General features: G+C 37.0%; 1 protein-coding gene across 3 annotated transcripts in view; it reads right to left on the bottom strand.

Moving 5' to 3' along the window:
• LOC143253738 (uncharacterized) overlaps nucleotides 1–26,828 on the bottom strand; it is a 109,297-nt gene that overhangs the window by 7,200 nt on the left and 75,269 nt on the right. Inside the window, exon 1 of one of the 3 annotated variants that reach the window (XR_013029832.1) lies at nucleotides 3,640–4,286. The exons of the other annotated variants lie outside the window; for them this stretch is intronic. The gene's annotated coding sequence lies outside the window, so the exon portion shown is untranslated. Of the gene's footprint in view, nucleotides 1–3,639; nucleotides 4,287–26,828 lie in introns of those variants that run through there. 3 annotated transcript variants of the gene reach the window in all.

The following is a 26,828-nucleotide window of genomic DNA, read 5'->3' as shown; positions in this document are numbered from 1 at the left end:
GTTATGAGAAACTACCAATAGTGTGACACACATATTGAAATCAACCAATACTGTGACAAACCATATTTTTTGAAATCCACCAGTAGTATGATACAATATATTTAGAAATCCATAACCTCTGTAACAAAAAAAAAAAAAAAAAACGCTTTAAAAATCTATCAATCCTCTACCACAAATATATGGTTGTTGTGGCACAATACATATTTTGAAATTTACCATCAGCGTTGAACGAGAATCTAGAAAAATAAAGCATTTCGGGAAGACTGTGGTGCCATGTAAAGATAAGACAAACCAGAGTTGAAATTCGTATATTATACAAATGGACTTGGGCGATAATGGATAGGAATGAAATGTGTGCTGTTGAAGGAAAGTTTTTATTGTTCTATTTTTTTGTTTCTACAACAGCCATGAATGTGTCAATACTTTATTGAAACCAATTTATAGGAATAGGCTGATTTATTTATTTATTTTTAAAGGAAAAAGCTATCTGATTCTAACTTTGAAAAGTGAATATATAAAGGTATAGTATATGGCATGATCGTACTAGACTACCTAGACTTATCTGTTATTGTACAGTTGGTCACCGGTCAGTCTTGTAGGCCCTCGCTAGACTTAAGGAGTGGAGCCAACCCCCCGCAGAGTGGTAAACGGTTAGCCCTTTGGCTGCCTGCTGTGGGACTGCTTACGTACTTTATCTCGACCCTAGTGGTCGTAAGAGCTTGCTACCTTGGTCAGGCGCCAGCTTGGAGCCGATTGACAGCGGGGGCGGGTTCCCCCTGGCGAGCACTGTTTACTTTTCTCTAAGGTGTGTCAATCACAAATCTGTATAAAACTCTTTATAAATTGCTAGTCTGACTCTTGTCCGGCTAGTAGCAGTGGCCAAAACATATTCACCAGCTTGCTGGAGTTAAGTGACCCGGGTTAAAGTTGTTACGTTGGCTAGCTAATAAAAATGTACGAATTTGCTCAGTTACAACCAGCTAAAATATATTCAGATATATGACGTAACATGCCAGTCTTTACGCGGTATTTTTGTCGTCACAAATGTCGAACAAACTATAAATCCCTAATACTCTTTAGTTGATAGATATGTTTCTAAACGTTTTTCTTTATCAGTTTCTCGAAATACGATAATTGAATGTTATACAAACTCACATGTGGATTATATATTATTAACATTGTTATTAAAAAAACAAACAAACAAATATCCTTTCTAGTCTAAATCTATGCAAGTTTCATTCTGATGGTTTGTGTTTTCTTATAGCGGACACATCGGGCTATCTACTGTGTCCACCGAGGAGGTATCGAACTTCCTTATTTTAGCGTTGTAAATCCGTAGACTTACCGCTGTATTACCCTAGGACCTTATACTGATGAAAAACAGAATATCTTACTGGTTCGTCAGTATTTCTGAATTGTACTGAAGTTAGTACAAGTAAAATAATAATAATAAATTAGCAGTGTTGAAAAAAAGTATTTTCAATCCTTATTCTAATTTCATCCCCCCAGTGACATAGCGGTTTGTCTATGGAATTACAACACTAGAAACTGGGTTTCGATACCCGTGATAGGCAGAACACAGATTGCCCGTTATGTAGCTTTGTGCTGAACTTTAAGGAAACGCAAACTATCGTGGTGTGAAGAAGAGGAGTATTCACTATCAGTTTTCAGGCCATTTATTTATAAATCAGAGTAAGTCTCAGTCGTTGTTCATGAAGTTGATCAAATAAATAGCGATTCAGCACGGGATGTGAGAGACGTATTACTACATGTTCTTTTTCTGCCTTTGCTCATAAATTCTCAGAATGAGGAATATAACATTGACTGATGTTTGGAATCTTTAGAAAGGTTCTGTTCGTTACAAGTTATGAAACTTCTCCCAGTAAAACATGAGAGTTATAAGGCCTTACATCAACCTGTAATTTTTCGTAATGACGAGAAACCCACTTGAAGTATGTGTGTGTGTTTTCTTATAGCAAAGCCACATTGGGCTATCTGCTGAGTCCACCGAGGCCCACTTGAAGTAAAAATGTATTCTCAAGACGTCTCAAGAAGGTCAAAATATTTTTATATGCCTTATTTTAATTATTAAAGTGCTAACATCCATACTAGCCGTATTGAGAATACCTGTTTTTTGTTTGTTTTGTCTCTAATTAGGAGCTTCTATACAGGTGTTTTAAATTTGTTGACTAGAGTTAGAAAATGTATGGTCACGCTTTCAAACAGTACCAACAAAAATTAAATTAACTGACTTTAATTTTCAAAAAGTGTTGAACAAGAGAAAAAAAAATCTTAAATATCGCTGTAAAAGATTTACTTATTTGCTTCGAGAAAGCCCTGGAAGGGGTCCTTTAGAATTGGCTTAAAATATACCGTAAGAAACAAGTCTGTTTGGATTGCCATAAAATACACCGTAATAAACAGTCCGTTTGGATTGGTATAAAGTACACCGTAACAAATAATCCGTTTGGATCTTCAAAGATTACATACTCTGAGAAAAGTGAACCGACTTTTAAATTTTGTTTTCAGCTATCTTTTAGTTTGGTTTGCAAATTCAGTAAACGAGTAGAACTAAACACCATATTACTACTACATATGTGTATGGTGAAAACCCAAAATATATGTAATATTCTTGTATACAACGCCCCCAATGGATCGGCGGTATGTCTGTGGACTTACAATGGTAAAAACCGGGATTCAGTACCCGTAATAGGCAGAGCACAGATAGCCCGTTGTATAGCGTTATGCTTAGCTACAAACAAATCTAAGACGCAAAGGGTTAGCATCTTGACATCACACAGACACCTAGTTGAGTAGCTTTATCTAATACAGATATAACGGTCACTAACAGTATTAACACGCGTATTAGCAAACCAAACCACAAGATATAACACAGCACAGACACGTAACACACAAATATCAAGTGTTAACAGACATGTTAGCAAATCCAACCATGTGTATGTGTGTGTTTGTGTATATTTACTCATAGCAAAGCCACATCGGGCTATCTGCTGAGCCCACCGAAGGGAATCGAACCCCTGATTTTAGCGTTGTAAATCCGTAGACTTACCGGGAATCCAACCATGATATATAACACAGCACAGACACGCAACACACGAATATCCAATAGTGTTAACACACGTGTAACAGTACACAGTAGACTTGACAAAGTCCAGAACATACACGAGAAATTAAGCTAGAGTAACTAATATTATAAATACTTTCATAAATACCTGGTGCCAAAATGATCATAAAGAAAGTATTGAAATATGTGTGCAGGATACGTTATTTCTATGGAAAATAGGTCATAAAGTATTCTATTCTTAAATATTTTCACACACACCCTCCTCCTGTGGCTTAGCGCCAAACTTGAGGACTTATAGCCCTAGACACTGAGTTCAATCCCTGCGGTGAGTACAAGGCGGGTAGTTTACGATGTAGCTCTTGGCTTAAAGGAACATTTTCGTTCCTCAGTGTAGTTCATATAAATGCTTATAAACGGGAGACAAAAATGTTACTTCCATGTGTAATTCTAAGAACTTATGAAAGAGTGAAAGCATATAAGTTCATCTGAAAATCCGAAATTTCAAGATATTGTAGCCTATAAAAGCTATATGTATAATAATTCGGTTGTCTTACATTAAACATTCTGCTGCGCTGATGAGGTCGAAGACAGGAAATGTCTAATTAAGAATAAATAACAAGTTCGTTCTTCACATCAGAACCCCCTCCAGCGAGGCCTAAATTGGTAACTGCACCAAAAGAATTGCAGTCAGGACTTCAGGCAAGACAAGGAGGCGTGGAGGACCAGCGTCACGAAAGAATTAGGAGTGGGTAAAGCGGAAGATAATTCGTCTTTGCCCGGCCCCTTCTCGGTAGGATTGCCTGGCCGAGTCCGCCCTCTGAGACTGACCGGCTCGCCTACCTAAGATCAGGCCTTTCCTCCCTGTCTTAATGCCAGGGAAGTCCATAGTCTGAGTGACTGGCTTGTCTTGTATCCGTAACAATGTCTTGTCCTTGTCTCCCCCTCCACCACCCCCATTCGTTGTTCCCAACATCTTAAAAACCGACAAGTCCAAGTAAAAATTCTTGTGGCCTTCTGCAGAACTTCGGGCACGTGCAGGGTCACGACAGTGCGGACAGCTGAACGAGATACAACGACATGTTATTTATTATTCACCACGTGCACAGAGAAAAAACAACAAAAAACATTCCATAGACTTGAGGTTGATTGATCACTGGCGGCTTGAAACCTTCAAGAAAAACGAGAAGGACATGCAAAAGAAACCAGCTTCTTTCGTTTTATTATATTTAGACCGTCTTTCCGATTTTTAATTACCAGACTTGGAATTAAGCAGAAATGCCAGAGCCTATTATTTATTAATATATCGTAGTTCAATAAACAACTCAACTCGAAGAGGCAAGGCATTCAGAGTAATCTGCTGGGAGAAGACGGTGCTAACAAAGATGTGTATTTTCTTAGGATATTTAATTACATCTATTTTATTTTGTTTTTACTTAGGGTAGAACACACCTTATTTCACTCATATAGTCTACGATATCGCTAGTCACCGTGAGAGGGTCGGTTTTGTACTTGAGTGAAGAAATCTCTGCTTCTTTCTGTATTCGAAACACAATAAATAGATGGTTTAATTGCTTTGAGTATGCTCAAATCTGTGACATCAGGTTTCAGTCATTATCAGCTAAGGCGGTAGATGTTACACATGCAACATTTGGTGTGACATGTTGTCTTATCTCGTGTAGCAGAGTAAAATTCGAAGCAACTGTTGTTACCCATGAGCACGTGCAGCATCGGGTTACCACTCAACACCTAATAACACCCATCAAACAATTACAATCTACCAATATAATGTGTCATTTTTGACATTTTAAGATTCTGTCTGCCCCCCCCCCCTCCTTAATCACACACCCACGTATAGCGCAAAGCTACACGAGGGCTATCTTTGATAGCCGTCCCTAATTTAATAGTAACGGACAAGAGGGAAGGCATCTACTCATCACCAACCACCCCAATTCTTGAGCTACTCTTTTTACCAAGGAAAATTAATTTTATCGTAAAGAATAGTATCGCGTGCTTTCCGTTGCCGGAAAATCGCAATACACACTGGGCCGAGGTTATACATTATAAGCATTATGATCAAATCTTATTGTTCGATAAGAGCAGCCTAAGAGTTGAAGGTGGGTGCTATTGAAAAACTGCCGTTCTTTTAGTCTATCAATCAGTAACACCAAGTACTGATTCCATGCTATTAACGGTATGTAGTGTACAGTCAGTAACACCAAGTATTGATTTCATGTTATTAACAGTATGTAGTGTACAGTCAGTAACACCAAGTACTGATTCCATGCTATTAACGATATGTAATGCACAGTCAGTAACACCAAGTAGATTTCATGCTATTAACGGTATAACACCAAGTACTGATTCCATGTTATTAACAGTATGTAGTGTACAGTCAGTAACACCAAGTATTGATTTCATGCTATTAACGGTATAACACCAAGTACTGATTTCATGTTATTAACAGTATGTAGTGTACAGTCAGTAACACCAAGTATTGATTTCATGCTATTAACGGTATAACACCAAGTACTGATTTCATGTTATTAACAGTATGTAGTGTACAGTCAGTAACACCAAGTACTGATTTCATGTTATTAACAGTATGTAGTGTACAGTCAGTAACACCAAGTACTGATTTCATGTTATTAACAGTATGTAGTGTACAGTCAGTAACACCAAGTATTGATTTCATGCTATTAACAGTACGTAGTGTACAGTCAGTAACACCAAGTATTGATTTCATGCTATTAACAGTATTTAGTGTACAGTCAGTAACATCAAGTATTGATTCCATGCTATTAACAGTATGTAGTGTACAGTCAGTAACACCAAGTATTGATTCCATGCTATTAGCAGTACGTAGTGTACAGTCAGTAACACCAAGTATTGATTCCATGCTATTAACAGTACGTAGTGTACAGTCAGTAACACCAAGTATTGATTCCATGCTATTAACAGTACGTAGTGTACAGTCAGTAACACCAAGTATTGATTCCATGTACTTCAACAATTGTTCTAGTACTAAAAGGCCTACATAACTATGGTATGCGAACAGAAATAATTATTTTTATTTATTATGACTTTTTCTCTCTCTCCAGCGAACTTCGTTTCCAAATATTATAAGCATATCACTTCATGCAGCGGAACATACAAGAGAATTCGTAAAATAAATTGTATTATTTTCATAACAAAAATTTTTTTTTTTTTTTTACATGCGTGTGAAGGTGACTTTTAACTACACTGACAAACACCACACCAACATTATTTATAAAATACAATGTGATAACTGCCACGACTTCTATGTTGGAGAAACAAGTAGGAAAATGGAAACCAGATTCAAAGAACATAAAAAGTCACCTTCACACGTTTTCGAACACTGCAAGTCAAATAAACACAACATAACCATAGAAAACACTCAAATACTAAATAAAGAAACAAACATAAACAAACGCAAAATTAAAGAAGCCTTACTTATACAACAACTTAACCCCCCCCAAAAAAAAAAAAAGTCTTGTACTGTGTTTTATTTAAGGTAATTGTGAATCTAATTGGTGAAAAATCTCATAAGGGTATCATAAGAGAGGAAGTTAATGTGCTTTAAATTTGCGGGTGATCTTAGTTTTGTGTTTTGCTTTTTAAACTTCGTAAAGAGTATGAGAAACTTATATATTTAACATTATTGTCCCCTCTTCTCCCTTCCCATGTAACTATAGCATTATTCGCGAGTCTCCCACTGGACACAAGCTCAGATAGTGTCCAAAGCTCCTTTCATGTGTACAGTCACAAACTATATAGAAATAGGACTAGGGTCCAAGCAAAAAAGCTGTTAGTCTGATACTGTAACTATCATGGTATAAAAGAATGGATTTAGTCGTGAAGCTGACAGGCCCAACTCGATATAGGATCCCATCTTGGGTCTTTCACGTTCCCCAATCGTAAGCAGCCTGATTATACTAAGGATAAAGTCTTTCGTGTGAGGTCTCAGTGTAGATCGCCCACAATTACCGCTGACCAAATTACCACTTGTCAACGGGTAATGCGATTTATCATCGACATCGTGCTTGTTAGGAAATCACCTGTCACTGTCACGTGATATTAGGAAATCACCTGTCACTGTCACGTGATATTTCTTTAATCTCGTTCGCCACGCAAAAGAAGAGAAATATGATCTTTTCCCAAGGCTTCCTTCCCTAAATTGCAAATAAATTAATTATCTATCCAACTGTGAAGAACAAACACACTTTAGAAAGAACACGTGGATATTTATCGTTGAAAGGCTCACCAATAATATAATACACACACACAAAGTGATACAAGTATACTTGATAAGTCTAATCATAGAGTATTGGAAAATGACTATAAGATAATGTATTATGCACTCACCTTTAATGATACATCACCAGAAGATGCTTGGAATATAGGTAAATAGATGTGTTGCAATCATAGATCACTGGGAGAGAATTGATAAAGACAAATTTATTTTAAACTATGAAGCCAGAGGGACAGATAGATAGGGGAAAATGTATGGAAAACGAACTATGCAACACATTTTAAGCAGAGATTAATTTGGAAAGAATACAGATCACTCAAAACCAATTGTTGAGATGCGATTCTAAAGGTTCAAGGTTCGAGCTGTGATACCTTGCTTTGAACTATATTAATAACACAGCAATGATAAGCAACCTCGCCATTCTGTTTAGTAGTTATCTTCCATCTGGTCACCTGTTATATAAGCAGCCAGTTCTTCGCACTGCTTGTCTTACATCTGGCCAGTAGTTCTATAAGCAACGAATTATTCTTACTGGTTATCTTACATCTAGTCTGCTGTTCATTGAGTAACGAATTGTGTTGTGCTATAGATTAGGGTTGCGTGATTGTTTAACTTTTGAAGGCTCTAACTTGGCTATTTAGCCCATATGTTACATGAGGTCCTGTTCAGGTTGAAAATACAAAATACCTGAGAACGGGTAGAAGGACAGAGTTCTATATACTCAGTTATACATATAAAGTGAAAGGATGACAGAAAGGCAGATTTATTTTAGTGGAATTTAGGTTTTAGTGCAGTTCAACTAATTAATAAGAAACAAGAGGAAAGATAAAATATATTGGTATACAAGTGACATTAAAATAAATAGAGTGAGTAATGAGGGGACCAATTAGAAATGTAACTGGTAATTGGAAGAATGAAAATAAGATAATTGTGTGTGTGTGTGTATTAACTCAGATTGAATGGTAGAGGAGATGAGAAAAGAGACAAAAATTAAAATTTAACCTAAATAATGTTAAGTAGAAAACATAAAAATTTATAGCACAATTAAATTCTTGTCTATGTAGGGAATTACGTAAACGGATCTTGTTTAATCGAGAGCAGCAACACAATGAACAAAAGTAACTGGTGAATAAAGTACAAAACTGACTTAAAACCAGAGATTGGAAGAGATGGATGAAACGCTCTGTGATATCTGAGCCCTGGAATTAATTAACTAATCCTGCTTTTATCTATATAAAACTTGGTGTCATTTATGTAACTTGGTTTCGTTTTTTAAAACGTACTAGTTAATATTTATCTTGACTTTCCGTCTCCTTCCTGGTCTGTTGGTTCGTGGTTAGAGTCCCGTTGTCGCGAAAGAAAATCATATCTGCTTTGTAAGTTCAACATTGGGAACTACAGGCACGGATGGCCATTGTGTGGTTTTTTGCGAATAAAGAGAAAACAACAGCAAACAAATAGACCAAGAGATTGACTTGGCTGATCATGCGCGTGCAGAAGATGGAGCAGTATCTAGACAGACTGTCTTACATTATCAGACAGTGTAATCATGTTCGTGTCAGGTCTCCACGTGTCATAGTTCATTGCAAGGGTTCATTCTAAAAGGACGATTTGTATTTTCTAAAACGGTGCAATGCTGTCAAGGATAACTTACCGTAAATAGAATAATAACCTTACAACCTTTTCCATAGTGAAATATTCATACCGCAAGGATGTTAAGCAATATAGATCATAGAGATATAGCATTTTGAAGAAGGTAGCCTTAAATGTTTCCCATGGAAGCGGAGAAACTCGTTCATGAGAGACTTTTGTGACAGTAACAGGCTTTAACCCAACCACCCTTCCTCCTGAAATATTTGGGAAAAATACCCTCATCTACGGAATGAAAGCCACAATAAAAGCGACACCTTAAAACAAATAACCTGCATATATTATCGTAATCTGACGGTCGCGGGTTCGAATCTCTCTCACACCAGACATGCCTGCCCTTTCATCCGTGGGGGCGTTATAATGTTACGGTCAATCCCACTATTCGTTGGTAAAAGAGTTGTCCAAAAGTTGATGGTGGGTAATGATGACTAGCTGCCTTCCCTATAGTCTCACACTGCAAAATTAGGTACGGTTAACGCAGGTAGTTCTCGTGTAGCTTTCAAAACAAACCATAAACTTTATTAGAATAATCACTGGATTAATTTTAAACTGCTTCCTCGGCTAAGCCTAATGTAACTACTAATATTTCAGTTGACTTTTTTCTTTTATTTTTAAGACTAAATTACAAACTCTTTCCCAAAAATATGGTTTTATTCAACTATGTAAAAGCATGCCAACAAAAAAAAAAGTTAGCATTGAAATAGTTCATAATAATCCTTAATAGTGCTAATTTCATTCTGTTTTTATATGCAACAAATCATATATATTTGCTCCCTTCCGATACCCGAGGTGGGCAGAGCACGTATAGCCCATTGTATAGCTTTGTGCTTAATTACAAACAACGACACATATTTGTTATATGTAATGGAGGTTACGAACTAAACCCTTCTCAAAATGAAAAGAAAAAAAATTACCTATTTTTTTAATTTTTTGGTTCAGACCTGATAAGCTAATGTTTCAATAATATTTTTATTGTTTCCTGCCTCCGCTGTCGTGTCCATCCCAATTTTCGTCATTTTTTAAATGAGTAATAATCGCATCTTCCGCCTTTCAGACTGCATGTTTTAATTATTTAGCAATGCCAGTTCGGTTAAACTATGTTTGAGAGCTACTCCAATATTAATTGAAATATTTTCAGTTCCTTTTGTTTCCGAGACACTGGATAGCAAACTTTACGTGCGCTGGTTATTAATCACACCCCACATTATGGAATTACAAGTCTGAAACGACAATGGAATTCGTGTATGGAGTAGTTACGATAAATAACAGCAGGGGTCCTTGGGTAATGAATGTATTTCAGTCGTAGATTACGAGAATGAGAGAAAACAATGTACAATTGTCGTTATTAAACTGAAGCTACTACAGTTTGTGCGACTGAACATAGAGTAAACAGGTTTTCTTCAATTATTTTATCTCTAAATTACATACTTGAGGACTAATATCTGAAGATGTTTACTCTAGCTCTGTAAACTGCTTATTTAAGGACTAATAACTAAAGATGTTTATTCTAGCTCTGTAAACTGCTTATTTAAGGACTAATACCTGAAGATGTTTACTCTAGCTCTGCAAACTGCTTATTTAAGGACTAATACCTGAAGATGTTTACTCTAGCTCTGCAAACTGCTTATTTAAGGACTAATAACTAAAGATGTTTACTCTAGCTCTGTAAACTGCTTATTTAAGGACTAATACCTGAAGATGTTTACTCTAGCTCTGCAAACTGCTTATTTAAGGACTAATACCTGAAGATGTTTACTCTAGCTCTGCAAACTGCTTAAGGACTAATACCTTTGTAAAGGACTAATAACTAAAGATGTTTACTCTAGCTCTGTAAACTGCTTATTTAAGGACTTATACCTGAAGATGTTTACTCTAGCTCTGCAAACTGCTTATTTAAGGACGAATAACTAAAGATGTTTACTCTAGCTCTGTAAACTGCTTATTTAAGGACTAATACCTGAAGATGTTTACTCTAGCTCTGCAAACTGCTTATTTAAGGACTAATACCTGAAGATGTTTACTCTAGCTCTGCAAACTGCTTATTTAAGGACTAATAACTAAAGATGTTTACTTTAGCTCTGTAAACTGCATACCTAAAGACCACACTTTAAACCGGTTTTTGAAAGTAGAATATAACGAGGAAAATATTTTCCTGACTGTACTTAAAATTCACAATTAATCCAAAGAATTCCTTAAAATTTAAATTACATAGCATATCGTGCTGTATGTCAGTACGAAGGTAATATTTGTATGTCAATCAGCTAAAAGCTACGAAAACACACACATACATATACCTACGTATAATGTGTATACGTAATGTGTTCTATAGATAAAATAATTTCCAGTTTCAAGAATTAAAGAAGCCTTTAAACTAACTTATTAAACCGTTGCTCATTACTTGATTTCTGTTGTTCATATTGGTGTATAGAAAACATTTTAATACTAGAAACAAATGCCAAATGATCACATAATACCAAATTGTTACAGAACGTTACACTAACACACAAACTGAAACTGATAGTACTAAACTTCTAATTATATAAAGAAAACAGTTTGGTGTTATAAGGTCGTTTATTTCTTGTATTAAACCGTTGCTACGGGGACAGCAAGAGTCCTCCAAGTGGTTTGTTTGGTTTAAATTTCGCGCAAAGCTACACAAGGGGTATCTGCGCTAGCTGTCCCTAATTGTAGTAATTAATGACTAGAGGGAACGCAGCTGGTCATCACCACCGCTAACTCTTCAACTACTCTTTCACCAACGAAGGGTGGAATTGACTGTAACATAATAACGCCTCCACGGCTGAGAGAGTGACCATGTTTGGAGGGACAAAAATTCGATTTGGCGGTGGATGATGATGATTACCTAGCGCAGATAGTCCTCGTATAAAGCTGCACGATAGCTAGAACCTACTAATCTGCTGTTGTGTACAATGCATAAAACGCCATCTAGTACACGTTATTTAAATAGAAAGTGTTTAATATTAAACTTTTGTACGTACTTAAATAAAATAAACAATTAAGATGCAATATGAAAAACATAATAATTTATAGAACACTTCTCAATTCTCCCTAGAATAAAAACTTCCCTAGCATTTTATCACTTCCTTTTTTTCTTGGGGTATTTTGAAATATATTTATAAAGTTAAACAGAAACGAAATTGAGATTATTTTTTTATTTATTTATTTTTGCCTGCGAAAGCTATTATTTATTTCGTGTGTGTGTGTTAGATTTATTTTTGGAAACGGAATCTGTGACGTAAGGCCTAACGCATTGTTTGATTGGCCGAACCCGATGGACTGCAGTCTTACCTATTTACGACTTATCTACACACTTTGGGTCAGCAAACCGAAAAATGATAGTAAGAAACCTAAAGTTAATTTTTTTGTATGTGTTTGGTGACCCAAGGCTAATAATCTTTGAATAAACTGAAATGCAGTTCACAACAGAGAGTAAGGCCAATCAAGGAATGTATTAGGCTTTACGTCACAAATTGTTTTCAATTTCACCTCTGGTGAAAAAGAAAAGAAATATTTTAATACATACATTGGGGGGACAGAAAAACAGGGCCCTCTTTGAAAACGTTGCTAATTTGTTATATCTTTTATTATGTAACAGAAAAATGTGTAAGCCACTTTTTAGAACTCACTCGACAAGATTTGTTCAAATATGATTTGAAATCCTAATTTCAACACTGGATTTCGTAAACATCTGAACTTTTCATGATTGTAATTACATTTTCGTATAAAAAGTGTTGTAGTTTCTTATTCAAATTATTCTACAAAATGATTAAACAATCAAATAATGGAACGCAAAAATGAAACTCAATATAGCACAAACCAGTTTCACAAGTTAATATTTAGTCGGCATTCCCTTGGATTTCAGTACTGTATCAAGATGGCATGCTTTCAATGAGTTTGTCCAAATATTCCCGAGTGATTGACTGTCATTCTTCATTGAGTACTTCAAAAAGTTCATCTTCCGTGTTTGGTTTGCGATCTTTCATTAATTGATTTAACTCGGCCCATAAATTGTCAATCGGGTTGATATCAGGTAATTGACCAAGCCATTTTATAACATCAGTTCTCTTATTTCTGTGATATATTTTAACGACTCTACAAGTTTAGAGAAACTTGTTTGACAATTTTATAGCTCAGTTGGAATAAGAAGATCTAAGAAACTACAGCACGTGCACAACACTTTTTGTGATAAAATGTAACTAAAATCATGAAAAATTCGGGTATTTACGAAAACCAGTGTTAAAATTAAGATTTGATATAATATTGAAACAGACTTGTCGACTGCGTTCTAAAAACATATAGTTTTACATATTTTTCGCCCTTTTAGTCGTGGGGGCGTTATAATATGACAGTCAATCCCACTATTTGTTGGTAAAAGAGTAGTCCAAAAGTTGGCGGTGGGTGTTGATAGCTAGTTGCCTTACCTCTAGTGTTGGTCCCGCATGGGAAGGTGGATAAATCACTCGACTCGTAATTCGAGGGTCGCGGGTTCGAATCCCCGTCACACCAAACATGCTCGCCCTTTCAGTCTTAGGAGCGTTATAATATGACGGTCAATTCCACTATTCGTTGGTAAAAGACTACCCCAAGAGTTGGCGGTGGGTGGTGATGACTAGCTGCCAAGTCTTACACTGCTAAATTAGGGACGGCTAGCACAGGTAGCCCTCGAGTAGCTTTGTGCGAAATTCAAAAAACAAACAAACAAACAAATGTTATAATAATATTATTCACACACCTGGATTAATTTAGGTTACTATGTGATGAAATAAGACGGACTCAAAAGCTTATAGATATTATTTATTTCACTTCGTTTTAAGGGTAAACATACAACATACAACTAATGAAAGTTATGTCCATTCAGTCACGTGACATTACACGTGGTGTCAAAATCGCGATAATTAGACATAGTTTGGGTTAATTAACCAGTCGTTACAAAAGTAGACCAGCCAATAAATTGGAATAATCGTCACATAATGGGAAAGAATCACACACGAGATAAAATAATTTTTCTACATCCATCAAACCGATAACACAAACAGTCAAACTCTAGTGTAAGTCAGCGAAGCATGGAGACTCGACTTAAAAGTATTGGTTGATTCAAGCTCTAAAGGGGAGGCTCCAGTTAAGTGGTTAGAAGAACAGTCTTTTTCAACAAGACCTATGAATCAATTCCTACCTCTACCATATGCATGTTTCTCTGGACCTTTCTGAACATGGCAGCACCTTAGAAGCCGAAACTAATTAGTAGCTAGTAATTAAAGAGTAACTAATTGATAACAAGATGTAGGTGAATATTAATACAAAAATTTTCGTGAAGGAAGAGAAAAACCTATAATAAGATGTTAGCTAACCATATCCGTGTTGACGAGGCCTCTTCCTATCGGTTTGGATAAATGCGACAGATATATTAACTAATCGCTTGACAACAGATGTTACAATGTGAAGTGGGTTAAAATGGTGAACTGTAGTTGTAATGAACCTTATTTTCGTAACAAGGCATCAGAATTAGGGTTAGTATTTTTTGACACTTGTTAATTGGTCACGTTAACTACTAACTATGACAACGAATGATGTCAAATCACCGAGATCTTACTCCACATACTCAAGTATTTTGGACAAGAGTACAATAACTTTGTGATGTTAGATCTACGTTTAAAACTAACAGTGGATAACTTTCATTGATTACTATGCCTTAATTTAATTACATAGATCGTAAAAATACAATTAAGAGGTTGAAATTAACGTATCAGAGGATTAAGAGATGTAAACTTCTGGTAGGAGCTGTCGTTACAAGATATTTGAATGCGCTCAGTTTCATACTACTTTAAAACAGAAGTTTTTTATCACGTGATGTATAAAGCTGAGAATTAAAATGTATTACGTCTGTTTTAACTATGGGCCACTGCAATGCTTATTTCCACACATACCCAGTAGTCCTTGTCCAACAAAAACAAAATACATAAACCTTTCTACTAGGGATGGTTGTGTATTTGCGTAGAATATTTAAGTCAAGAGCTAGTTCCTTTTAGTTTTATACCTAGTTTTACCGACAAGAACTATTCACATCTGTAGTACCTGATATTATAGATGTTATTTTCATCCAAACTTGTATGTAGTAGATTTGCTTACCGTTTCTAACAGACATAAACTGTCTACCAGGGGGCTATGACGTCATAGGAAGTACTTCTATATTGTTAGTTAGTCTCCAACACACACATTTCATCATTTTATGGGCTACTTAGAAACGTAATATCTTGTTTTGTAGTGACGAACATCAAAACGTGATGTAATGACCACGTGCAGGGGGCGAAGTAATGGTTTAAAGACGCCCATAAAAACCACAAAATGCAAAACTGAAAATTTACATATACCCCCGTATGGATCTTATGAACCTCCAAACCAATATTGGTGGAGATCCATTCACACCTTGAGATGTAATTACATGGACATACGACAGACAGTACCATTATATTCATATATATATTCACTTCCAAACAGTTTTAGAATCAACGGTTGACTACATAAACCTATATATATGTATAGGTGTGGAGGTTCATTTGGTCGATACTAACAAATTTCCTGTTTCATATTTTGTGTTTTGCAGTTTTGATGAGAGCTTTTTTACAATTACGTATAAGGAAATCAACTTTTTATGTCCTAATCATTAATCATGAACTTACATAACTTTGGTCTAGGACACGGGTACTCCATCTAGAGTGTGTGTGTATGTGTATATATATAATATAGAAAGTGCATGAAATTAGGTACTTTATATAATGAACACATTGTTTGTTTGTTTTGAATTTCGCGAAAAGCTACTCAAGGGCTATTTGTGCTAGCCGTCCCTCATTTAGCAGTGTAAGACTAGAAGGAAGGCAGCTAGTCATCACCACATACCGCCAACTCTTGGACTACTCTTACCAACGAATAGTGGAATTGACTGTCACATTATAACGCTCCCACAGCTGAGAGGGCGAGCATGTTTGGTAGGACGGGGAGTCGAACCCGTGACCCTCGGATTACGAGTCGAGTGCTGGGCCAATAAACACATTACTTATCTTTTTCTTTCTTTTTTTTTTGACGAGAAAAATTTGTCGTAACAAAGAGGAATAACAATAGTAAATTTAACTTATTTTATATTAATGGTATAATGTGGTAGATCTAATAATGAAAAAAAAAGTCAATTTCTCAAAAGCTATAAATTCAAAGCCAAATTCTGATAGAATCATCTTACTTCTTTACATGTTTCAAAACACGTCACAATAACGGGGCCTGCCTGGCATAGGCAGGTTGATAAGGCACTCGATTCATAATCTGAGGGTCGCGTGTTCGAATCTCCTTTGCACCAAACACGCATTCCCTTCTAGCCATGGGGGCGTTATAACATGACGGTCAATCACACTATTCGTTGGTAAAAGGGTAGCCCAACAGTTGGCTTTCACTGCAAAATTAGGGACGGCTAGTGCAGATAGCCCTCGTGTCATTTTGCGCGAAATTCAAACCATAACAAAATATGTTTTACTTTGTACCCTTCTAGTGTTTTTAGAGGTGTGTCATCTCCCTCGGATGGGTCAGCGGACACATTACGCTAAAACTGAGAAACTAAAAACCGGGATTCGATTATTCGTAATAAATATAGCACAGGTTGCCCTTTGTGTAAATTTTTTTGTGCTAAAATATACAAAGACCTGTTAGAGCTATTCATGATGTTTAATTTACTGTGGTGCTCTTAATGACAAGAAGTTTTCTGTTCAAATCCAAAGATTAAATAAACAGCGAGTCGGTGGTAAGTTTGTGTACTTACAACGGTAAAATTCAGGGTTCGATGTGGACAAAGTGGGGCAGGTACTTCAGAAAAAAAAAAGTTTGATATATACTATTTCGAGAAATTATGAACAAAGTACCTTTAATACCTCGTGGGTTAGTACATATCTTAGTTGACAATTGGTACTACTACCAGTAAAAACATAACATATAATAACCTTTATCAATACCTCCCTATCATCTCTGTTTTGGTAATTATTGAACATATATTTTTCACGTTGCAGCAAGCATCCTACCACGCATGCTCACTATTTTTTACATTTTGTGTGTGTGTGTGAAGACGTTGAATATAGATCTTTAGCTTGCTCAATCAAGCCATGTTTAATATAAGTCAGTTTATAAGGTTAGAGTAAATAATAATTTACATCTTGTGGAAAAAGAGGAGGGGATATTTTGGAATTATGTCATATTTCTGTTTCTTTGTCTGTTGGAAGCTTAGCACACAGCTACTACAGTGGCTGGGCTGTGTCCAACACGGATATTCAAACCCAGTTTCTAACGTTGCAAGTCCGTAGAAATACCGCTGTGTCACTGGAGAGAGTCAAATATTTTTTTGGGAAATAATTTGTAATACTTTATGAAATAATTTTTGGTGAAGACAAGGCCTATATCTAGGAATAACTGAACGAATCACTGGCATGCGTGCAAAGAGTAGCACGAAAAGCTAGTTCCTCTAGCACGCAGTGGTTTCATTCTCAGTTGTTAAAAAAAATCGAATTCTACGATAATCCGAAAATAATTCCACTGTTCAAGTTCTGCAGGTGAGTTGGCATTGTGTTAATAACTCTGTAACATATCATTTATACAGAATTTCTACTCATATTCTTATCTTTAAATACTGCTTGGAATTACAAATAGTTTGGAAGTTAGGACTAAAAAGAAATGAAAAAAACAAACAAACATAGGCCTACAACACCTCACTTATGAGCAGAAAGACTAGCTAAATAATTATGTTTACATATCTTAGTACTATAAATACTAGAGCTGAGGTGAAAGAAATTTAAGTGTAAAACAAATGCCGCCACCCAGTGGTCATTTGGATTCATTTTGGAAAAATAAATTCATTTTTAAGATGTGGTGTAGTCTATAGGAATAATTTGCACCATATTTGTGAAAAGGTAAAGCACATATAATCTATGAACTATTTTATTAGGTTTTGGTGATGTAGCTCAGCGATTGAAATCCTGGAATGGTCGGACGTGGCCTAGCGGATAATGTGTTTGGATTGTGAATCCGATAATCACTAGTTAGCATCTCGTTACCGTAAAAAACAACAATCCACTTCCTTTTTTCCAGCCCGTTCATGCGATATAAGAATGACAGCCAACATCCAATAGTAAATCAATTGAGAGTAGGCCGGCAGTTGAGTACTGATTATGTTAATTAGGTGCCTTCCCCCTATCTTAGCCCCCTAGTGGCTTAGCGGTACGTATGAAAGCTTATAATAATAAAAACCGGGTTAGGACGCTTAACTCGCAACCTGCTCGCCCTTTCAGACGTGGGGTAATTACAATGTAACGGTCAATCCTTCGTTGGTAAAAGAGTTGACGGTTGGTGGTGATTAGTAGCAGCTGCCTTCTCTCTAGAATCTAGTCTATCACTGATGGAGTAGAAACGGCTTGTGCAGATAGCTCTCATGTAGCTTTGTGCGAAATTACCAACAAACCAAAAACCGGGTTTGATACCCCCGTGATAGGCACAGCACAAATAGTCCAAATGTGTAGTTTTACACATGACAACAAATAAACTCTAGTTTATATTTTCAAAAGTTGGACCCATTATGAGCAGAAAGTCCTTGTTTAGCTTTACGCGAAAATTATGAAAGAAATAATTAAAGGCAAATTGGGATCTATATAGTCTTATTGACTCTTATTAAAGCCTGTTTGTTGTGTCAAAGTATGATGACGAACATTGTCATTCATATATTCCACCCGAATGGCTCCTCTCTGCATTTTGTACACATGTGCTATAAACGCCTTTGCTTAGAGACCCCTATAGAGCTCAGGATGGCTGTCTCTGATTTTCTTTTATTGACTAACAGGAGTGCATCCAGTCAACAGCACAAACTGCTTCGCAACTGAAAATACCGAACGTTTTTAGCAGCATCACAACTTGAACCTTTTGTTCCGCAGCCCAGAATGCTAATCACTAGGACAGAAAATAAATTGGTTTTATAATTATGTATGCGTTCTACGAAACAGATCAAAGTTAAAATATTGAATTGCCCATCTGTTTATATGGCTGGTATTGATTTCTCATTACTTCATGGTTGAGAGAAATTCGGTCGAGTCAACTAGTTTAAGGGCCCGGCATGGCCAGCTGGTTAAGGCACTCGACTCGTAATCTGATGGTCCCGGGTTCGAATCCTCGTCACACCAAACATGATCGTCCTTTCAGCCGAGGGGACATTTTAATGTGATGGTCAATACCACAATTCGTTGATAAAAGAGTAGCACAAGAGTTTGCGGTGGGTGGTGATGACTAGCTGTCTTTTCTCTAGTCTTATACTGCAAAATTAGGGATAGATAGCGCGAAATTCAAACCAAACCAGGTAGTTTAACCCCGAAACGAAATATGAAATGAAACGAATATTCGAAGCATAGATGATAAAAGTTTTATAAACTTGAAACTTTAACCAGACCAGGAATAGTCAGCTTCAACAAAGGAACAAAAATATCTTTCAAGATGTAAATCACCGTGTTTTGGCGGACATGGTAAACAATCTAATGTTTTTTTTTTAACACAATTTTGTAAATTTGAATAACTGTATTTAGCAATCACATTTCCTTCTTTTATCTTTTTCTTTTCTGGCTGGAATCATAATATTATGTGCAAACAATGATAACAGATAATAAATAAAAACCACCAGCCAATAATTTCAAATAACCAACCATTGAGGCCATGAGATATTTCAATCTCCATTTCTCTAAACCAGGCATCGGCATGACCAGGTGGTTAGGGCACTCGACTTGTAATTTAAGAGTCGCGGGTTCGAATCCTCGTCACACCAAACATGCTTGCCCTTTCAGCTGTGGGGGCGTTATAATGTGACGGTCAATCCCACTATTCGTTGGTGAAAGAGTAGCCCAAGAGTTGGCGGTGGGCGGTGATGATTAGTTGCCGTCCCTCTAGTTTTAAAACTGCTGAATTAGGCAACGGCTATTGCAGATAGCTCTTGCGTAGCTTTGTGTAAATTAAAAAAAAATCTAGGCTGACTAGGACTAACGCTTATTAGTAAATGATGCAACTCACAATTTAGAACAAAAAAATAACGTTTCGTCTTCCTTAGTTCATCATGAGATTAAGATGATGAAAAAAGGGGGTTGAAAGGTCGTAACCTGTTTTATGTTTTAAATAAAATTCTTAATATCAGTATCAATCTCTACTATGTACTATGTAAGTAGACTCCCAATTTAACACGAAAAATGGCTGATTGAAACCCGTGTTATTGCTTAATGTTATGACTATGACAGTTCATATTGATTGTTAGGTAACATTGGGCTTGATATTTCAATCTTATAAAAAATAATGGAAATAATTACGGAAATACACAGGCGAAATAAAGTCCACTAGATGGTGAAGTTACTTAGGCAAAACATTGTCCTGGTATTTTGTATACGAGCATTTTATTTTAAAAGGAACATTCTCAGTTTCTACACAATCCAAAACAGTCTCAAGCACATTCATACTTTTGTATATAGGTCAATCTCCACGGTTGCACGTGTTTCATCGGTCTCTTTACTGTCAAAATATTATTTTACTACATTTTCATCCTTTTACTAGAAGATGCATCCTCGTCGGAATCTACTTGTACGTGTCAGCGGTCAAGGTGCCATCAATTTTGTGCATGTAACTGACACCATTTGCTTAGATGCAGCGTCACACTTAAACTGATCTCCTAATGCACTTCCATATAGGCTTTGTACATTATTTGTTGTACAGTTCTCCTTTCTTTCTTCAAGAGATTGTCGATTATTGTTGCTGAATTGTTATGGCTGGATTCACCTGTAAAGAGTAATCTTTGCCCGATTTCCGACGCCCATTTCAACCTTTTGGTTTAGTTACGTCTTCTCAGCAACAATGGCCCGGCATGGCCAAGCGTGTTAAGGCGTGCGACTTGTAATCTGAGGGTCGCGGGTTCGCATCCCCGTCGCGCCAAACATGCTCGCCCTTTCAGCCGTGGGGGCGTCATAATGTGACGGTCAATCCCACTATTCGTTGGTAAAAGAGTAGCCCAAGAGTTGGCGGTGGGTGGTGATGATTAGCTGCCTTCCCTCTAGTCTTACACTGCTAAATTAGGGACGGCTAGCACAGATAGCCCTCAAGTAGCTTTGTGCGAAATTCAAAAAACAAACAAACAAACTCAGCAACAGCTTTCTAGGTGTTACACATCCATAACTATAGTTCGCACTAATGGATTATCACACTGTTCTCGAGTTAATATTCACAGATGTATTTACGGCTAGGTAGTTGGCAAGATTTGTAACCGACTGGAGTTTATCTCATAAATAACATTTCCTGAAATACAGAACATCTCATTTGAAGATATCTGGCTTTTCAATCATTTTTTTACTAAAAGGCTCGCCGTGTCCAGGTGGTTAGAGCGCTCGACTCGTAACCTGAGAGTCGCGGGTTCGAATCTCCGTCACACCAAACATGCTTGCCCTTTCAGCTGTGGTGGCGTTATAATGTGATGGTCAATCCCACTATTCGTTGGTAAAAGTTTAGTCTAAAAGTTGGCGGTGGGTGGAGATGATTAGCTCCTTTTCCTCTAGTCGCACACTGCTAAATTAGGAACCGCTAGCGCAGATAGACTTCGAGTAGCTTTGCGCGAAATTCAAAACAAACAAACGAACCAATGTATAGTAGTGTGTTCTCTGTCAGTTATTCAGTACACTCTAAAATGACGTCACATAAGGGACGTATAATGTTGCAGTTTGTACCATTGTAACGTCAGCATGGCATATTAACTTGAAAAGCAAGAAATGAGATTACTTGTTAGTCTTAATTTTCGTTTTATTGACTCTTGAAACATACTCTAGAAGAGCAACCAGCTTACGGCATGTTACGTTCAAGAGATTTCATAACGTAATTCAGGTTAGTATATGGTGAAGTAAATTGTACTCGAAACCCTTCAGATGTCTCGTTGTTCCTTAAGCAAAAAGCTACACACTGAAGTATATGTGCTCTGACCACAGTGGGTACTGAAACCCGGATATTAGCATTATAAGCCTTCAGGCCTACCGCTGAGCCATTAACGAAGAGGGACAACAATTACGGTATTTTTATTTCCATTTTCAGTGTATCTTCTATGACATTAGGAACCAGCCAAGTGAAGTATTTATTAACCATAATAATAACAGAAGCTAAAGAGGGTTAGTTCTTGTTTTGTGGTGATATGAACCAGAATAGTTACAGCAGGTACAAGGGGATGAATTTTTGTTTGTAGCGACATGAACTGTAATACACTTTGCATTACGGCAGCCACAAGGTATTATAAATAAATCCTCATATTTAAAGTGGTCATGTCTTACAAACTATATATGATCTGGGGAACGAAATTCTATTAGAGACACATTGAAAATGAAGTTTGGCTGAGAAACGTTCGAACAAGGTAAAGGACGCTTTGGAGAGTGTTGAATGTACTCTCCACCATTATCGGTCAGTGCACTACATTACTCAGACTCTCCGCCATTATCGGTCAGTGCACTACATTACTCAGACTCTCCACCATTATCGGTCAGTGCACTACATTACTCAGACTCTCCACCATTATCGGTCAGTGCACTACATTACTCAGACTCTCCACCATTATCGGTCAGTGCACTACATTACTCAGTCTTCACACTATATTGCATATTGGCAATCGTTTTATTCAAATCAGTATCGTACTGATAAAAGGATAAACCTCATTGTCTCAGCGGCAAGACAAAAGACGTATAAACTAAAAACCTGGTTACGATAACCATGGTGAGCGAGCACAGCACAGATAGCCCATTGTATAGATTTGGGCTTCAAATCAAGACAAGACATGAAAGAAAGAGACATAAAAGCAACACCTGTTTATGAGTAAAGCGGTATGAATACGTACTATGATACTTTGTAAATCAAGATGTATCATGTCCAATGTTGTTTCAATAAAACCCATAATCTTTAAAGTGCCTTTTATATTGAAATTTTCTTCCCGAAGTCACGTCGATACTGGATGTGACAGCCATTCTGTGACACGAGTACAAGGCTTGTAAAGATATAGGCCATCATATACCATCATCATCTTATGTATTTTACATATAAAAAAGAAAGATTTCACCCAGTTTTGTTTTGGTCAGTTTTCTACATCTAATGTTTTAACAAATGAAACCTAAAATTCGTCAAAACAATAATAGTAAACAGTATAAAAATAAATCGGCCTTTTTAGAGCTCAAATCCCTCTTACAACACCTTGGTTTGAACATTCTTTTAGGAACGTTACAGAAACAACCATATCCTCCTACTAAGACTCGTTCCATTGCTGGATGTTTTTCTCGTTTTCGTGTAGTTATTTATTAAGATTGTTTGTAATTGCTTCTTCACGGGTCGTTGATTAGAATTTTCGCGCAAAGGTTATCTGTGATAATAGTGGTCACTTATTTTGAACCGATAGACTTGACAAAAGGCAAGTAATCAACAGTACTTATTGTTAACATTCGGAACACACTCGTCTGAACGGATAGTGGGATTTGACCGGCTCTCTCTTCATTCATCTACAGCCTCCAAAATGCAGAGCGCATTTGGACGTATATAAGACGCGATTCATAATTTTTTTGTTCACAATGCGGCCATACCAACCAGTAGGGATACAAAAAAGAACGTACTACGTGAGGAAGCTGTGTATGTTCGAATCAATCCAGCAAGTACTTCCGGTTCAAAATGTAGTCAGACCAACAGGTACTTCCTGTTCAAAATGTACTCAGACAAAAAGGTACTTCCGGTTCATAATATACGATAGAATAATGTTATTTAAGTTGTATAAAACCAACCGAAGATGGAATGATATATTGTTATGTCATATAATAACGACGGGTATCAACACAAGGGAGAATGTAGAACTGTCTCTTATATCGAGACGAAAATAACACACTTATTAAAGTAGCATAAACAAATAACCATTTGTTCGCGGCCTGAAGTTTACCGGGCCAACCCTCTAAAAATAATGAGCGACGTTTCCGCTATCATTTCATGTCGGAAGGTTTGCGGGATCTTGATGAAACGCTGCCCACGCTTCCACGTCGTGGACTTCGCTTGTTCGTCTGATAGGAGAAAACCTCAAACGATGAAGACAACACATATTTAAACAATTGTTCGCCGTGATCATAATTTATCGAAATTAAGCTGTGTACGAGCATAGCTGTCATTATTCTGCGGTAACGATGACAACAGAATATTTATTCTACGTGACGTGAAATAACAGTTCGTCGTTATGGTAATTTCTGGAATGAGCTGTGTACCAGTATTACTGTCCCCGTTCTGGGGAAACGATGACAGAACGTTACTTCCCACGTGTCAGTAACATTAACAGGTTCTTGTGTGATGTCATATGAGCTTCACTCCTTGGGGGGGGGGAGACTAGACGGGAGTGGGGGATTATAGGTAACTTTCTTTCGTCAAGAGGATAGAAGGAGGAAGGCACGAACGAGACTAAGTTTCTAAGATGTTGTTACTGCCCCTTTGCCAACCCCATAATCATTGTGTAGTTAGTGAGCGGTGGGTCTGAGCAGGCTGGTGATTATGACTGGGTAATTTGTGGCCGATATAAAGATGTATGTGGATTTCGGGTGGTCTAAACCTAGGCATGTAACAATCGCTGCACGTGAGCTCAAGGGCCACTCATTCACCTTTTGTATAAGAATAGGTTCTGAAAAAAAACACCAAAAAAACTAAGTGTCCAGCGCCTTGAATTGCGTCTCGGCCTTAGAAACCCGTGTAAAAGCAACGCCTGAGTTGGTGGCAGTACATCGCCGGCGGGTACGACTACTCGGCGCTAGAACGATTTACAGACTAACGAGTGCCAGTACTCGCCTCGGCTCTCCTGGCAAAGTTCAATTTATCTTAGGCCTAACGAGACCCGGATGTGATGCTTTTGGAATGCAGGAAAAACGACGCCAGCTCCAGCCGGACAACGCTTCATTTGTTATAACAACTTAACGGCTAACTGCGGGCAGTTAGCGATGACAAGACCCTACTGTCTTTACACAAGCTCTTTCTGCGGCGGTAGTGGTGGCCACGAGACCATGGTCAGTCACTGATGGATAAGGTTGAGTTGTGACTGGAGAAACGATGAATTATTGATTTGCCCTCTGACATTTTAATCCCTAGCTCTAGACCGTTCCCGGTTCTTCTAAATGCTGTACACCATAATTGCATTCTGTTTTAACGTTGGAAATGCACAAATGATGTTTTTTTCTATATAAATGTATGGCTTGTGGAGTTCACTGTCCGCTTACTGATACAGGAGAACTTGTACAAAGCGTTCCGTACAGAAAAAGAAGAAAAAAAATCACTTTTTGCCAGTTCCATAGGTGTTAGCATCTTTCATCGAACACATAGAACAAAATTTGTAATTCGTTAACCTACACATACAGCAAAACTTACTTTGTTTACTTATAGAACAAAATTTGTAATTCGTTAACCTACACATACAGCAAAACTTACTTTGTTTACTTATAGAGCAAAATATGTAATTCGTTTATCTACATATAGAACAAGAATTGTAATTTATTTACCTACACATGCAACAAAACTTACTCTGTTTACTTATAGGAAGATCAAAATGTGTAATTCGTTTATCTATCATAGAGCAAGTTGTGTAGTTTGTATAACAACACATACAGCAATACTTGTAAATGATTTACTTGCACATAGAGCGATATCTGTGATTCGTTTCTCAAATAATAAAATCTACATTGCTGTTTTTTTAAACTATATCATTATTTCCAAATATTAGACAGACAAAAATAAATAATGTTTTGGTTTTCACATAAACAAGCAAAATCATTTCATAAGTAGCACGTAAAATCATATGGCATGGCCAAGCGCGTTAAGGCGTGCGACTCGTAATTTGAGGGTCGCAGGTTCGCATCCCCGTCGCGCTAAACATGCTCGCCCTTTCAGCAGTGGGGGCGTTATAATGTTTCGGTCAATCCCACTATTCGTTGGTAAAAGAGTAGCCCAAGAGTTGGCGGTGGGTGGTGATGTCTAGCTGCCTTCCCTCTAGTCTTACACTGCTAAATTAGGGACGGCTAGCATAGATAGCCCTCGCGTAGCTTTTTGCGAAATTCAAAAACAAACAAAACGTAAAATCATTTACTGAAAGCCTATCTTCCGATTAGAGAGTAACAGGAGAAACTGTCGTTCGTCGTAAATGAATAACAGCAAACCGAAAACTCCGTTAACTTATTTTCAAATGATTAATAGCATTGCCATCTGAAAACTTCATTATCTAGATATTATAACGATTTTAGGCTCTCTATACACGTCGAAAGGCCGCCATGGTCAGAAATTTTGTTATGAACCGAAATAACTTAATGGTATTTAGTTTTGACGAGTAACAATTTTTCTAATTATATTGAACTATCTGTGCGCTCCCTTCTCGGTTGCTTTTTATTCATTCAACTATGAAATAAACTCTTCTGATGTTTAGCTAGTAAGCTCATCTTATGACCATCAATTCGTACGATTAGCAAGTAAACTAGCTCAAAATGGACTTTACAAAATTCAACTTATATTGCTGAATTTCTGTACTCAAATCAGTTAAAAGAGATAAGGAAGGTCTTTTTTGTGTGCGAAAACACATAACTGATCTGTGTATGGTCATCATGTTTTATCTTTCTCACCTAGCTGGTTTCAGTGAAATCGGTTTAGGTTCGAAAAAACTTGAGCATGAAATATACAGTTATGCCATAAAAACGTAACGAAATCTTTAGATTCTGTGATAAGCTGCAT

The sequence above is a fragment of the Tachypleus tridentatus genome, chromosome 6, assembly GCF_004210375.1.
Source record: "Tachypleus tridentatus isolate NWPU-2018 chromosome 6, ASM421037v1, whole genome shotgun sequence".
NCBI lineage: Eukaryota > Metazoa > Arthropoda > Merostomata > Xiphosura > Limulidae > Tachypleus > Tachypleus tridentatus.
This window is presented reverse-complemented; position numbering and strand designations above follow the sequence as displayed.